Source organism: Natrix helvetica (genome assembly GCF_964273705.1).
Source record: "Natrix helvetica genome assembly, chromosome: 4".
NCBI lineage: Eukaryota > Metazoa > Chordata > Lepidosauria > Squamata > Natricidae > Natrix > Natrix helvetica.
The window spans coordinates 167,086,289-167,102,079 of record NC_138550.1 but is presented as its reverse complement, the minus strand read 5'-3'; the positions used below and the strand labels follow the sequence as shown (position 1 = coordinate 167,102,079).

Below are 15,791 nucleotides of genomic sequence, written 5' to 3'. Positions count from 1 at the left end.
TTTTTATCTTGCACTAAATCAGGGGTCCTCAAACTACGACCCCTGGGCCAGATACGTGCAATGAACGTTTGTGTTGCTGCAGAGAGTCTCCCCCTTTGGGGTTTTTATGGAAGTCAGAGTGGGGGGAGAAATTCCGACTTGGGATCTGCTTCAGCCTCCTGGTGGGGGGCTTTGGGCGAAGGCTGGAGGGAAGCGCCGCTGGTGGCGAAGAGCCAGAGGACCTCATTCCAGTGGGACTGCATCATGGCCTGGAACTGGCTGACCATCTCAGCACCTGGCCTCGCACTCCCACAGGTGTTCCCTCTGCTTGGAAAGCCTATGCTCCTAGTCCTCAGTGAGGTGCTTCTGCTGAGCCTCCTTCTTGGTCAGATCCAATTTGAACTGAGCTGTTTTGCCAACTCTTTCTCCTGGTGGCTGCTTAGCTCCAACAACTGCTTCCTGTTGGGGCCCTAAGGAGCCCGGGTGGGCAGGCAAGGAGTAGCTAGGAGGGGAGTGGCGAGTAGAGGCTGGCGAAGGGCCCCTTGACGTGACTGACATCGAGTTGGCCACGCCCACCCAGTCACATGACCACCTAGCCACACCCAGCCAGCCAGTCATTAGGCAGATCATATTAGTGGTCCGCGGGATTTCAAATTATGATTTCACTGGTCTCTGAAGTCCAAAAGGCTGGGGACCCCTGGTCTAGGTGTTCATTAAACGTTGCCCCTGATATGGTAGCACTTGCTCAGACTGACCCTACCGAACGGCTTTCTATTCTTGAGTCCTGGTGTGAATCTCTTGCACAAGGGGGGGGGAATAATCTACCCATACCCCCAACTGTTGCGTGCTGTGGTTTGTGTCTTGAAAACAGAAAGCAGGTGCAGGATAGGCGGACGTTAGAAAACAGGCCACCCTGCAACCAGCAAAACAGCCCCCAAAACGTTGCACGGGAAATGTCTTTCAAAGCAACCTCAGCTAAGAAGCTGCATCCTCGTTGCAGACTGGGGGGGGATTCCTGCGTAATGTGATTTTTCGGTTATAAATAGAGCCGAGGCAAGGAGCTCTTTTTCCTGCCATCTAAACAGCTGCCCATCCTCCTCTCTCAGAAAGCTAGCTTTCCTCCTGGATCTGCGGTTGAAGGATCACTCAAACGAAATGAGCATTTGGGCAGCTTTGAAAAGATGTGGAAGAACGCAAAACCGAGCCCCTTGTAGCAAAGATATTGTGGCATCCTCTTCCGATCGTGGCCAGCAGCTCAAGGCATAGCCTGAAGTTGGTAGAGGTTTATGTAATAAAGGCCAAGGGAGAAGACTTGTTCTCCGTCATTCCAGAGACACACACACAAAAGCAACTTCACACGTGTTGGATTGAAAAAGGCTTTGTTTGTTTGTTTTTTTCTTTGAAGATGTTTCGCTTCTCTCATTTCACATTTTTATTAAGTTATGAGAGAAAAATAAGATACAAAAGTAAGTAGGAAAATGGTGAGGGGGAAGAGAAGGGTAAGGAAAAGAAAAAGAAGCATTGATTGACTTCCGACTCTCCTTTGCAGTAAAACAAATCACGTTTTGTGTTAACATCAAATCACAACTTTTTGCTTTTCCATAAGAATAAGAGCAAGCCATTTCTGTAAAGATCAATCAAGACGTTTTGCTTCTCATCCAAACAGCTTATTTAGCTTGATTTGGTTCTTTTTATTGTGTGTTGTGTGGTTTGTAAATTCTGCTTCACAACTTGGGTGCTGGATTTACGCAACAGGGTATTGAAATGGGGTGCAAAGTTGTGTCCAAGACTCAGCATTTGGCGAGAATCTCAACTATTATCTAGACTTATGATTTCTCAACCTTAATAATGTTACGCTATATGTGGAAGTTCAACTCCCAGAATTCCACAGCCAGCACTAGGGAATTCTGGGAGTTGAAGTCCACACCTCATAACTTTGCTGAGGTTTTTTTTTTCTTTTTCATGTTTTAGTTGTTTTATTTCTATTACTTCCCATTTCCACCAAACAGTGTGGGATCTGGGTTTTGGACAATCAAAATCCACATATTTGTTAGAATATTCATCACAATACTATTAATAATATAACTATATAGCAATACAATTACAATAGTACATAACATCTTCATCATCAACTTCTCTCCACATGAACATTTCCTCTTTTTTTGTATCTCCTTTTTTCTAACTTCTGTTTCTATTGTCTAACCCAGGGGTGTCCAAACTTGGCAACTTTAAGACTTGTGGACTTCAACTCCCAGAATTCCCCAGCTGGCTGGGGAATTCTGGGAGTTGAAGTCCACAAGTCTTAAAGTTGCCAAGTTTGGACACCCCTGGTCTAACCATTGGTAGAATACACCCCACATCAGGAAATACTCAGTTTCTTTTGTTTTTTGTTTTTTTTAATTAAAATTTTAATACGTTTTACAATTATTACCACTCTTACCCTTCCCTCTTCCCCCATCCCTATCCCTCTTCCCTCTCCCCGACCTCCCAGAGCAAAATACAGGGTATAAACATTTAACAACCGTACGCTAACATAAGCTAACTGATTTTAACATGTTACTATTCTTGTGTTTAAACTCCCCCTTTATTAAACTAACTTTAAATAAATTGTAGCATTCCTTATGCCTTCATTCATAAGCTAACTGAAATTTTTTAGTATTTGTTTTGAATATAGTCAATCCATCTTCTCCAGTCCAGCTTGTACTTTTCATCTGAGTGGTCCTTCAGATACACTGAAATTTTGGCCATCTCTGCTAAGTTTACTACTTTTAACATCCATTCTTGGATAGTGGGCAACTCTTCCTTCTTCCAATATTGCGCCACCAACAATCTTGCTGCCGTCATTAGGTTCAAAATCAAATTAGTCTCTATAACAGTACAATCTGAAACTATGCCTAAGAAAAACAACTGGGGCGTGAACTTTATCCTCTCTTTCAAAATATTTTGAATTACCCACCATACTTTTATCCAAAATGCTTTAACTTTTTTACAAGTCCATCAAATAAGGTAATACGTGGCACCAGCACAGTCACATCTCCAACATTTAGATTGTAGATTCGGATACATACAGGCTAGCCTTTTTGGATCTAAATGCCAGCTGTACAGCATCTTGTAAAAATTATCTCTCAAGTTCTGAGCTTGTGTAAATTTTACATTTCTTACCCAAATCTCTTCCCATGTTTCCATCACTATTGGTTCTTCAAAATTTTGTGCCCATTTTATCATACAATCTTTAACTAATTCTGTTTCTGAGTCTATTTCTATCAATACATTATACAACCTTTTATGTGCATTTATGTAAATTTGTTTTATGGTCTAACCATTGGTAGAATACACCCCACATCAGGAAATACTCAGTTTCTTCTTTATCCTTAATAATGAATATTAATCTGTACATTTCTGCACCTTCTAATATTTTCTTATTTACACTCTCATCTGATGGTATCTCGTCATTTTTTCCATTATTGCGCAACTACAATTCTAGCTGCAGTTAATATATGTTAAACCAGATATATAGTCTTTTTGTCATATTTTTCCGGTAGAATGCTCCCCCCCCCCCAAAAAAAAATCTCAGGTTTCAAATCAATATACTGCGTTAATCGTTTTTTCCAACCAAGTATGTATTTTTATCCAGAATTGTTTAACTTTTGGGCAGGTCCACCACATATGATCATATGAACCTAGTGATTGATTACATTTCCAACATTTAACAGATCTATTTTATACATTTTGGCCAATCTTGCTGGTGCAAAGTGCCACCTATAAAACATTTTATACAAATTTTCTTTTATGTGCAGTTGACATTATATGCAATTTAACATTTCTGTCCCGTAGTTTCTGCCACTTATCTAGCTCTATTGCACAGCCTAAGTTTTTAGCCCAGGCTGAGGTTTTTGAAATGCTGGCCTAGACCCTCTTGTTAAAACACTATAGCAGTGGGTTTCAACCTTCCTAATGCCGCAACCCTTTAATACAATACAATACAATAGCAGAGTTGGAAGGGCCCTTGGAGGTCTTCTAGTCCAACCCCCTGCCTAGGCAGGAAACCCTATACCGTTTCAGACAAATGGCTATCCAACATCTTCCTAAAGACTTCCAGTGTTGGGGCATTCACAACTTCTGGAGGCAACTTCTGTTCCACTGATTAATTGTTCTCACTGTCAGGAAGTTTCTCCTCAGTTCTAAGTTGCTTCTCTCCTTGATTAGTTTCCACCCATTGCTTCTTGTTCTACCCTCAGGTGCCTTGGAGAATAGTTTGATTCCCTCTTCTTTGTGGCAGCCCCTGAGATATTGGAACACTGCTATCATGTCTCCCCTAGTCCTTCTTTCTCTTAAAGTAGACATACCCAGTTCCTGCACCCGTTCTTCATATGTTTTAGTCTCCAGTCCCCTAATCATCTTCGTTGCTCTTCTTTGTTCCTCATGTTGTGGTGACCCCCAACCATAAAATTATTTTATATTTTCTGTATTTTTTCGAAAATATGTGTTTTCCGATGGTCTTAGGCAACCCCTGTGAAAGGGTCGTTCGACCCCCAAAGGGGTTCCGACCCACAGGTTGAGAACCACCGCACTATAGGATTCGTTTAAGCATCATTTAATTCCTGAACATAGCAATTTTGTTAACCCACAGTAAGAATATTGTATGTACCCAGACAATATTATGCGTGAACAAACGCATCATACAAATCTAGGCTGGGTATTTGTAGGCCACTGTATAGGGTTGCTAGGAAGACATTTAAGAAAAGTCATTGACTGTCCCCAATGTGGCTTGAATCAAGCGGAAAAGTTACAGGACATATACAACCTTTTTTTTAGTCTGGTGTAGGTGTTGATGCACACCTGTGTAAACATCCTAATAGCCCAAGGGACATAAGATTTCTATTTTGCTCTATTTTTCCACACCCCAAAGTTGCTCTGTGAGACAGATGAGCGTTTCCTAAATATGAAACCTAAATATAAGTCTTATATTGGAGGAATAATGGCCCATCAGAAAGATCAATTCTGTGATTTGAGGGCCCAAAGTTTGCATAGCTCACATTATGAGCCAAGTAACTTTTTTTATCCATAAGTATTTAGGCCTGAAAATGGCTGTTTGTATTTGTCGATTTAACATTTCCTCTGTGTTGTGTGAACAGGAGTTCATTGTAAGAATAAAGCTGGCATTAAAGAGCTGGTGGGCTTTTTTTTTTTTTAAAGGGAAACCTTATACTGAATCCATACAGTATAAGAGAGTTGGAAGGGACCTTGGAGGTCTTCTAGTCCACCCCCTGCTCAGGCAGGAAATCCTATACCATTTCAGGGAAAGGGTTGTTCAACATTTTCTTTAAAACGTCCAGTGTTGGAGCATTCACAACTTCTGGAGACAAGTTGTTCCACTGATTGTTCTAAGGATGAGGAAATTTATCCTTAATTCTAGGTGGCTTCTCTCCTTGATTGGTTTCCATCCATGACTTCTTACCTTGTCCTCGGGTGCTTTGAAGGAACAGATTGGGACCACTGGTATCTTTTATTGCTGATTTGGGCTTCTGATAGGACTCACTAAGACTAAATGTCATCATTGTCTGCAGCACCCTTGGTTTATTTTACTACTTCATAAACATAATAGTCCTAACTATTCCTGGGGTGCCACTGTGCAGGGTTTGTCACACTAGGAGTGACACAAAAACAAAATTGCTGAGATGTTGAGGATCCCGTCAACCCAGAAAGTTTGGGAACCTAGGTCTTTAATAAATCAATATTTTTCTCTTTTCTTTCTTTCTCACTCACTCTCTCCCTTCCTTTTTTTCTCTCTCTCCTTTCTTTTCCTCTTTTCTCTTTCTCTTATTTTTCTTTCTTTCTCTTTCTTCCTACTTTCTTATTTAGTCTCTCCCCCTTCCTTTTCCTTTCTCTATCTCTCTCTCCCTCTTTCTTCCTTCCTTCCTTTCTTTTTTCCTTTTTCTTTCTTTCCCTCCCTTTCTTCTCTCTCTCTCTCTCTCTCTTTCTTCCTTCCTTTCTCTCGCTCTTTCTTGCCACCCGCTGAAGAAAGTGACACTTCTTTCGTAAAGGACCCTCTTAGCTAAAACACGTTCGACTGGTTTGTGATTCAGTTGTGGTGGCATACACAGTTGCGAAGGCTTCCCTGCGCATCCCCTTTGCTTCATCAGCTTGCCAAAAACCTGCCCTCTCCTGCATATATTTACATGCTTATGTTCTATTTTGAGGCCGCGGCCACATAGCGCTTAGCAGCCTGTGACCCAGAGGAAGGTAGCGCATTGCAAAACGAGCTTTTGAGCAGATCACACCAGCAGCTTGGCTTCTCGGAAGGGAATCCAGCCAGGGGGAACAGCTGAGAAGCTGGCTGCGAAAGACGCTTGGCCGAGCAGGAAGTCCTTTTCTTCATGCAAAAGGTAAAACCGAGGCAGGGGAGAGTGGAGCTGGCCCAGATGTTTAGCAAGCTCGTTTTCTACAGGGATTACTTTGAGGTTTTTTTGGGGGGGGGGGATTTCACCCACCCAATCGATTCCTGCTTTGTGTGTTTCACGTGGGTAGAAGTGTGAGGTTTTGCTCTCCTTTGGTGCTTTTTCTCAAGATTTGGCCTTGGTTCTTGCAGATCTACAAGATTTTTTTTTTTTTAAGTTCAGGATTAAAAGAAGGTAATCCAAAAGTGTATTGCTTGCACGGTTAATAAGCTTCGCACATCAGTTATGGATGCCCTTCTGTGCAGCTAGTGATCCAGTCTTTTCGGTTGGTAGAAGGCAGTTTGGTCTAGTGGTGAAGGCACTCGGGCTAGAAACTAAGAGTTGGGGAGTTCTAGTCCCACCTTAGGCAGGAAAGCTGGTTGAGCGACCTTTTGGGCCAATCATCAGGCGGCTGTGAATTCTAGTCTTCTTTTAGGCATGAAAACTGGTTGAATTTTTGGCCAGTCACCAGGCGGCTGTGAATTCTAGTCCTGCCTTAGGCGTGAAAGCCAGCTGGGTAACTTTGGGCCAGTCACTCTCAGCCCAACTAACCTCACTGGGTTGTTGATTTGGGGAAAATAGGCGGAGGAGGGAGTGTTAGGTAATCAATAATAATCAATAATTTTATTTGATTAGCCGCAACCCTCTCCCGAAGGACTCGGGGCGGCGTACAATCAAAACGGATAAAAAATACACATAAGACAAACATATATACAAAAAGAACAGAGACATATACATATGTGCATGGAGGAGAGTTGACTTATAAGTGAAGGACAATTAAAAACACAATTAAAAAACACAATTAAAAACACAATTTAAAATCCCCTTAAATAAAATTACTAAATTAAAAAACCCATCAGGAGCGTTACGAAGTTATGGTTGAGCCAGGCCAGCTATTTGGAAAAGGTGGGTCTTGAGCTTAACACGGAAGGAGCGGAGGTCAGTAGTGGTCCTAATATCCGGGGGGAGGTCATTCCACAGGGCTGGGCCCGCCACAGAGAAGGCTCTGCTCCTAGGCGCCGCCCCATGGCACTGTCTGGTGGACGGCACCTGGAGAAGTCCCTCTCTGTGCGAGCGGATGGGTCGTAGGGATGTATGGGGCAGAATACGATCCCGCAGGTAACTAGGTCCTGAGCCATGGAGCGCTTTAAAGATCGTAATCAAGACCTTGAAACGCACTCGATAGACCACAGGAAGCCAGTGCAGCTCGCGCAGGAGAGGTGTCACATGGGAGTACTTAGTACTCCCCATAATCACCCGCGCGGCCGCATTCTGGACCAACTGCAGTCTCCGAGTGCATTTCAAGGGAAGCCCCATGTAGAGAGCGTTACAGTAGTCCAGGCGAGACGTCACCAGCGCATGGGTGACTGTGCGTAGGGCGTCCCGGTCCAATAGGGGGCGCAATTGGCGCACCAGGCGAACCTGGTGGAACGCCCCCCTGGCCACGGCTGTCACATGTTCATCCATGGACAGCCTGGCATCCAGGAGGACGCCCAAATTGCGCGCCCGCTCCACGGGGGCGAGTTGAATGCCCCCAATGGCCAGAGATGGAATTACCTGGTTGAACCGGGGAGCCGGAACCCACAGCCACTCCGTCTTGGAAGGGTTGAGCCTGAGTCGGTTGTCATCCATCCAGGTAAGTTCTCTGCCTTGAGTAATTTATTAAAATAATGAAGGCAGAGTGATAAAAAAATATTTTTTTAAAAAAAATAAATCTAAATTGAACGGTGTGCCACAAACTTTGAATGCAAGACATCTCGGGTTTTGAAGCAATTCAGTTGAGGTGGATTTACAAGAGACCTTTACCTAAAAGCCAAAAAGTAAATCCAGCGTGGATCCTGCATGTAACTTGCAACTGATTCTATATTCAGGTAATCCTTAATTTACAACCACAATTTAGCCCAAAATTTCTCTTGCTAAGGAAGACAGTTGTTAAGTAACGTTTTGTCCCCGTTTACAATCTGTTCAGTGTATCACTGCAGTTAGTTTGGAAACTCTTTCTGGACTTTATGCTTGAGATAGAGAAAACGAAGCTTTGGGGTTTGCCAGATAGGTTTATGTTATAGAAATGGTTGTCCCAAAAGAGGCAACTGGACTTTCTGTTTTCTTCTTCTCCTCCTCCTCCTCCTCCTCCTCCTCCTCCTCCTCCTCCTCTTCCACTTCCACTTCCTCCTCCTCCTAAAACATTTCACTTCTCATCCAAGAAGCTTCTTCAGCTTGGATGGTGGGGGATTTTCATAGATTAGATGATGGGTATGGAATCTCCATGGACATACAGAAATGATTAATATATTTTAACTATTATGTTAATTTTTTTGAGAGCTATATGAAACAAAAATTCATTTTAATGCATGCCGATTAGTTTACATTCAAAGGGATAATAAAGTCCCTTTTTTCACGGCATTGTAACTTCAAACATTCTCTAAACAGATGGTTGTAAGTGACAACTACCTGTAGTTATTTGTCCGAAACTAAAATATTCCTCTGTCTTTTTGACTGCCTCGTCTGACAGTCCAAAGCGTTGTCCTTCAAGGAACATCATGTGTTGTGCCTCATGGTTACTTTGGTCAGCCAGCTTTTCACGTGCGTTGACTAAAGCCTATTTTGATTTTATTAGCTTTCTGATCTGCGGACGTCTGTCTCTCTGTCAGCGTGACACTTTCAGGGTGGAAAAGAAGAGGAAATTGTCCGCTGACGATACCCGGCACACCCATCCTTTCTGGAGGAGGGATCTCCCAAACTCTCGTGTTTGCCTCTGGCTTGCCTCCTTGAGTGTGTCGAAAGCTTTCGGGAGTTTGCACACGCAGGCATATATATCCTTGTCCGTCCTGGTGTCACGCACGGACAGGTTTTCGGTTTTAACCAAGAGCGTCCCTCCGGTATCAGAAGGAAAGTTAAAACCCAAAAGGAGGAAGACGCGTCCTCCGAGGAAATGACCAAACCAGCTTGGCAGGAAGGGAAGGTGACCTCAGAAGTTTTAAGAATAGTCTGTCCATAACAGTTGCAGCTCGTTCTGCTTTTCTTTATTTTATTTTTCCCCCCCAAAAAAACTGGATAGTATTGTGTGCTTTTAGATCTGTTGCGTGGGAAGCTCTGGACAAATTCAGGTAAGGCATAGAGGGGTTTTCTTTCTCCCCCCCCCCCCTTTCTTGCTTGCACATTCTGGTTATTCAATCTCTAGTTCTTAATCTCGTACCTGCTTTGCCAAGTGAGAATATTGTGCCCAAAATAGCACAATCGTTTTAGAGGGATTTTCTCCAACGCTCGGAGATGAAGTTTCTCCCTGGAGTCTTTACGGGTCCTTGAAAGTTGATCGTTTCTCTCCTAAATTAGCTGTTCTCTTGACAGGAAGTCCTCAACTTACGGTCGCAGTTGAGGGCAGAATTTATGTTGCGAAGTGAGAAATTGGTTAAGCGAGTGTCTACCCCTCCTCCCCCATTTGACGACTTTTCTCGACACGCTTAAGGGATTCACTGCGGTTGCTAAATTTGTAGGTTGTTCCCTCAAAAATTAGCTGTTCTCTTTACAGGAAGTCCTTGATTTACGACCGCAGGTCAGCCCAGAATTTAGGTTGCTAAGTGAGCAACTGGTTAAGTGAGTTTTGCCCCCGGTTTTATGACTTTTCTTGACACGCTGGCGAAGAGATTCACTGCAGTTGTTAAGTTGGTCACTCGGTTGTTAAGTGAATCGGGATTCCCCGTTGAATTTGCTTGTGAGAAGGTCGTAAAAGGGGATTGCATGATTCATAAGTGTGGGAAATGGTCGTCTATCTCTTTTCTCCATTGTAACTTTGAATTGTCAGTAAATGAACTGCTGTAAGTACTTGTAAGGAAATGTATAGGGCAGCAAAGTTTCCATCCAAAATAAAACCCCTTTATTAAAAATAAAACTGTGCTTAGAGGTACACATAGTCCTCACCTTACAACCACATTGGAGCCTATAATTTATGTTGCTAAGTGAGAAATTTGTTTTGAGCCCCCATTTTACAACATTTTCCGCCACGTTTGTTAGGTGAATCCCTGCAGCTGTTAAATTAGCCACACGGTTGTTAAGTGAATCTGACTCTCTTCCCCCCTTCCCACCCCCAGTTGACTTTACTTGTCTAAAGGTCGCTAATGGGGGTCACTCCGGCAGTCATAAATGCGAGTCAGCTGCCAACCATCCAAATTTTGGTCATTTCACTGTGGGGATGGTGCAGCGGTGATAAGGGTGAAAAATGGTCATAAGTCCCTTTTTTTCAGTGCCATTGTAACTTCGAACGGTTGTAAGTCGAGGACTATCTGTATGCCTTCTTGGTGATCTTCTGGAGGGGATTCACAGATTCGGCTTCGTATTTTGGAGGTCTTGTGAATGAAAGCAACTATAATACCGGATCGAATCTTGAGTAGGTCACCGGGCTGAGAAGTTTTGTTCTTTCAAGCTTTCAGACTCCATGTTGGAGCCATTCCTCAGGGAACTTCTCGGTCTTCAAGGATATGTTTTTGAGGTCTTAATACAGCTAAAAGTCTGCAGAGATTGTCTTTGGGACAACCGGGATCTGGGTGACTGAGAATCTCCACAGACTTTTAGGAGGTATACAATTTGGGATGAAGACCATTGGAATGGTGTGGCAGTTGGAATGGATTTCCTGAGGGGGAAAAACTGCAGACTACAGGAACCATTTGCACCTCTCAGGTGACCCTGAGGACACACATAAATCTCCAAGTGGCCTCAATGTTTCTCTCAATGGATGCAAATGACCAGCTGCCTACAAGGAGTATCAATCCTTCCATTCCCCACTATCCAGTCAAAGCTGAAGAAGCTTCTTGGAGGAGAAGCAACTGGACTTTTTTCTTCAAAGAAAAAAAATCCAGTTGCCTCCTGAAAAAGCAGCTTTGGGACAACCGTGACCTGGGTGACGGAGAATCTCTACAGACTTTTAGCTAAATAATTTGGGATAAACAACCCTTGAAATGGTGTGGGAGGAGGAATGGATTTCCTGAGGGGAAAAACTGCAGAGTACAGAGGAACCAAGAGCGCCATTCAAGTGACCCTGAGGACAGCGATAAACCTCCCCAAGCGCTTCAGCGAACCTGTAAAACGGGCTTTCAATATCAGGGGGTTGGCCCGCTGTGCCAAAACGGGCCAGGAGAGGTGGGGGGAGGGCGTGAGGGCTTCCAATGGCCCACTTTCAGCCAGCAGAGTGCTGCAGGAGGTCATGAAGGCCGAAAGCAGGCTGTGGGAGTGGGACAAGGCCCCTCCCCACCTCGTTTTGGCTGGCAGGGTGCTTCACGGGGCGTCTATCCCATCTCCCCATCGTCCCCCATGGCTGGCCCATGGAGGACAACTACAACGCCGATCCGGCCCTCGAAGAAATCCAGTTTGACACCCCTGCTCTAAAAGGATGCAAATGACCAGCTGTCTGCAAGGAATATCAATCCTTCTGTTCCCCACCATCCAGTCAGAGCTGAAGAAGCTCATTGGATGAGAAGCGAAATGTCTTCAAAAGAAAAGAAAAAAACCAAGAAATTCCCATGGTCTCCTGAAAAAGAAAGGGGGGGAAGGAAGGGGGAGAGATGGAGGGAGGGAGGAGACAGAGAGAGAAGGAACAGGGAGGGAGAGGAGAGGGAAGGAAGGAACAGGGAGGAGGAAAGAAGGAGACATGAGAGGAGAGGGAGAGAAGGAACAGAGGGAGGGAGAGGAGAGACAGTGAGGGAAGGAAGGAAGCCGATCTCAGTTAAATTTGGGGTTCCACCAAGTTTAGGCCAAACAACCAAAAGTTCAAAGTTGTGTTGATAAATCCTTGATAAATTCCCGTAAGGAGCTTTCCTTGAGATGCTGTTAAGCGTATTACAGAGTTTGTGCTCCGTTCCCTTTTGGCCTGCCTGGTGCCTTGGGTTCAGGACAGGTGAGAAGAGACTTTTAATACCAGATTAAGCCATGTGCTCCTCAGGGATTATCAGTCGCAGTGAAAATATCTTTGTATCTGCAGAGTGAGATTTGTCCACTACCTCTGTAATCTCTCCTTGCTGGCTAGGTACATACTGAAAACTGTAGACAGATAGCCCCGGACCACAATTTATTTCATTTTTTAATTCATTCATCAAACAAAAATTACACATTCTCGTGATTTTGACAGCTCCCTCTCCTTAAGGCATGGATTTCCAACCTTGGCAACTTTTAAGACCAGTGGACTTCAACTCCCAGAATTCCCCAGCCAGCCATGCTTGTTTGTTTGCCTGCAGACATTTCATCACCCAACTAAGTAACCTCATCAGTGCACTCCCAAGTACATAAACTAAAGACTCGGAAATCGCCCCAAATGCCACAATTCAACCCTGTGCTCCATATATTCTGTTCTATTCCTTAATAATCTGCTTCTGTTGTTGATGTCCCCCCATCCCGCCCCCCCAAAGCTGTGGGATATTTTTTTTTCTAGGGTACCTTTTTAACATAGATTTCAATAGGACTTTGGAAGCTTTTCTCTTTTGCAAATTTAACGTCATTTGCATCATTTAACGACCCCATAATGCCTTGCGGAATGGAATCTGGGCAGCTGAATGGAGCTAACAGAGCATTTAATGGCCGGATGCCCTTCCTCTCGCCAATGTGGAGTTTTGTTCAGCAAATATATTCTCATTGTGCTCAGAGAGAGAGAGCTATCTGCTTCTACCTAGGATCGAACTCACAGACTCCTGGTAGTGAGGCAAGAGCGCCACCTCTAGGCCACCACAGCACTCTTCTCTTTCGCAAAGATCTTCATCGTATTTGGTTTAGACCAGTGCTTCTCAAATAGTGGGGCGGGCCCCCCAGGGGGGGCACGAGGCTCTGTAAAGGGGGGCTCAGCTCAAATTATTTTATATATTTTTGTTTTGCAGGTTAAAGTTTTTTTTTAATATTGTGTTCCTTTAAATCCTGTGCTCCTTTAAATCTTTTCTGCTACAGTTAATAAAGCTATTCTTTGTTGCAAATTGATCCACATTTCTTTCTTTTTTTATTCTCTTATACGTTAATAAGGATGCAGTGTTATGCAGAGGTGTACTTATAACAATTTTATAGACAAATGATACTATTTACAGTCGCGCGGGGGGGGGCGCGAAATGTTTTCTTCTTCCTAGGGGGGGCATGACAGAAAATAATTGAGAAGCACTGGTTTAGACATTATTTTTCCCTCTCCTTAAGGCAAGAATGTCTAACCTTGGCAACTTTAAGACTCGTAGACTTCAACTCCCAGAATTCCCCAGCCAGCTTGGGAAATTGGAGGAAACTTGGAGGTCTTCTAGTCCAACCCCCTGCCTAGGCAGGAAACTCTATACCAGTGTTTCTCAAACTTGGCGACTTTAAGTCCTGTGGACTTCAACTCCCAGAATCCCCCAGCCAGCATAGCTGGCTGGGGAATTCTGGGAGTTGAAGTCCACAGGACTTAAAGTCGCCAAGTTTGAGAAACACTGCTCTATACCATTCCAGGGAAATGGCTGTCTAGTCTCCCATCCATCGTTTGTTGCCCTGCCTTCAGGTAGAGAAATAACAGCCTTAGCTCTGTTCCTGGTTTATCCCTACAATTGCATTAACGCTTTTGGCTGAAACTCTATGTCAGATTTGCTGGAAATATGGAGTTGCTTGTTTTGTTTGCAAACGTTTCATTACCCAACTAAGTAACATCCGTGCTAGTAAGGAGTAGTGTATGTTATCAGATTTATATTCTAGTGCAGCGATGGCGAACCTTTTTTGGCTCGCGTGCCACAAGGGGGGGGGAGCGCAGGGGGGTCGTGTGCAGGCATGCCGCACCCATAACACAATGCGCGACCCCCCCAGTGCGCATGTGCGCACAACGCGCGACACCCCCCCCCCCCTATTTTTACATGCTTTTTTCTCCCTCCCCAGGCTCCAGAGGCTTTACAGGAGCCTGGGGGAGGGCGAAAAGAGCCTCCCCCCCCCTCCCCCGGAGGCCCTCCGGAGGCTTCAGGGACCGTCCAGAGACTTCCCTGAAGCCTTCGGAAGGCTTAAAACCAGCCTCCAAAACAGGAAGTGACTTCCGGGTTGCTCGGAGGGTCGTTTTAAGCGCTCCGAAGGCTTCACGGACCATCCGGAGGCTTCCCTGAAGCCTTCGGAGCGCTTAAAACGACCCTCCGAGCAAAGCGCTCTGAAGGTGTCAGGGAAGCCTCCGGGGGGGGCGGGGGAGGCTCTTTTCGCCCTCCCCAGGCTCATATAAAGCCTCTGGAGCCTGGAAAAGCGAAAAATAGCTTTTAAAAAGGTGAACTCAACTGGCCAGCGCGCGCATGCGCGCTGGCCAGCTGACAGGGCAGCGCCTCGCATGCCCTGACAAACGGCTCCATGTGGCACACGTGCCATAGGTTCGCCATCACTGTTCTAGTGTCTTGCCTGTCTTTGTGGATTAGGGATTCTTTGGTTGGGCTGTTTTCTGTGGCAATTTCTTGGTTGGGGAATTGCTTACTTGATAGTTGGTCTTTCTGTAATTCTTTGCAGAGCAGGTGCTGGTAATTTTCCAGCGCTTAAAGTCAACATCTGGCAGTCCTGAATCTGTGGCTGATTTGCGCATTCCAGCTGTGAGGACCAGTTAACTAGCTGTATGAAAAGAAAGCCACTGAGGTCTTAATAACATGGGCTGATTTGATCTAAGGGAGCTTCTAATGTTCCTCCAAGGCCTGGCCTGCTCTAATGCTCATTCACACAATCAAATTAAAGAGGACCAAAATCACCACGCTTTCTAAAAGGTCAACTTAACCTTCAGTCGTGCTTCTAGTCCCTTTGGACCTCCTTGGTTCTAAAAATCATTGACCCATTCCTTGAGTTACCTTGGTTTGCCCCCCGGGGGGAGCCTTGTTGGATTGGAGGGGGAGGGTGCCCCTTTCCCTGTTCTCCAAGATGACCTCGCGTGTCCCATACCTTGATGGTAATGTTCTGACCTAGACTTCCCCAAAAAGCATGAAGCAGATTCCTGGTCCCGGCAAAGCCCTGTTTATTAAACGAATGTGAATTCCTCTCATTCAGTGAAGGCCTGGCAAACAGTCTTTCAAAGGTGAATTTATGACCACAGACCTAATCTAGCTGGGAAAGCTGCCATGTAAACATTTTCCAAATGAGGTGCTGTGCAAGGAAAGACTGGGCACAGAGTCTCTTGAGATTCACGGACAGATCTTCACACTCCTGAAACGAATGAACAATTTGTTTCCTGCAAAAGCCCCTTCCCCTTTCGCTCCTCTTTTATTCCCTATGGGAGGGGCCATTCACCGTCCACCTGTGGCTTTACTCCCAAGTCGACCCTGATTTCTACGCTGTTCTTTTCTTCTGGCAGCTCTGCGCATGTGCACACTGGAAACAGGCTCCAGCTGTTCCTCTCCCTCCCTGCTGTCTAGCTCCGAAGGCAGCTACGAA

General features: G+C 44.8%; 1 protein-coding gene and 1 long non-coding RNA gene across 3 annotated transcripts in view; both read left to right on the top strand.

The window, feature by feature from the left end:
- Positions 1 to 15,791, top strand: part of LOC309391060 — a 658,099-nt gene that overhangs the window by 567,165 nt on the left and 75,143 nt on the right. The gene's annotated exons all lie outside the window — the stretch shown is intronic.
- PTP4A3 (protein tyrosine phosphatase 4A3) overlaps positions 1 to 15,791 on the top strand; it is a 104,964-nt gene that overhangs the window by 60,079 nt on the left and 29,094 nt on the right. Inside the window, exon 1 of one of the 2 annotated variants that reach the window (XM_081951093.1) lies at positions 6,241 to 6,365. The exons of the other annotated variant lie outside the window; for it this stretch is intronic. The gene's annotated coding sequence lies outside the window, so the exon portion shown is untranslated. Of the gene's footprint in view, positions 1 to 6,240; positions 6,366 to 15,791 lie in introns of those variants that run through there. 2 annotated transcript variants of the gene reach the window in all.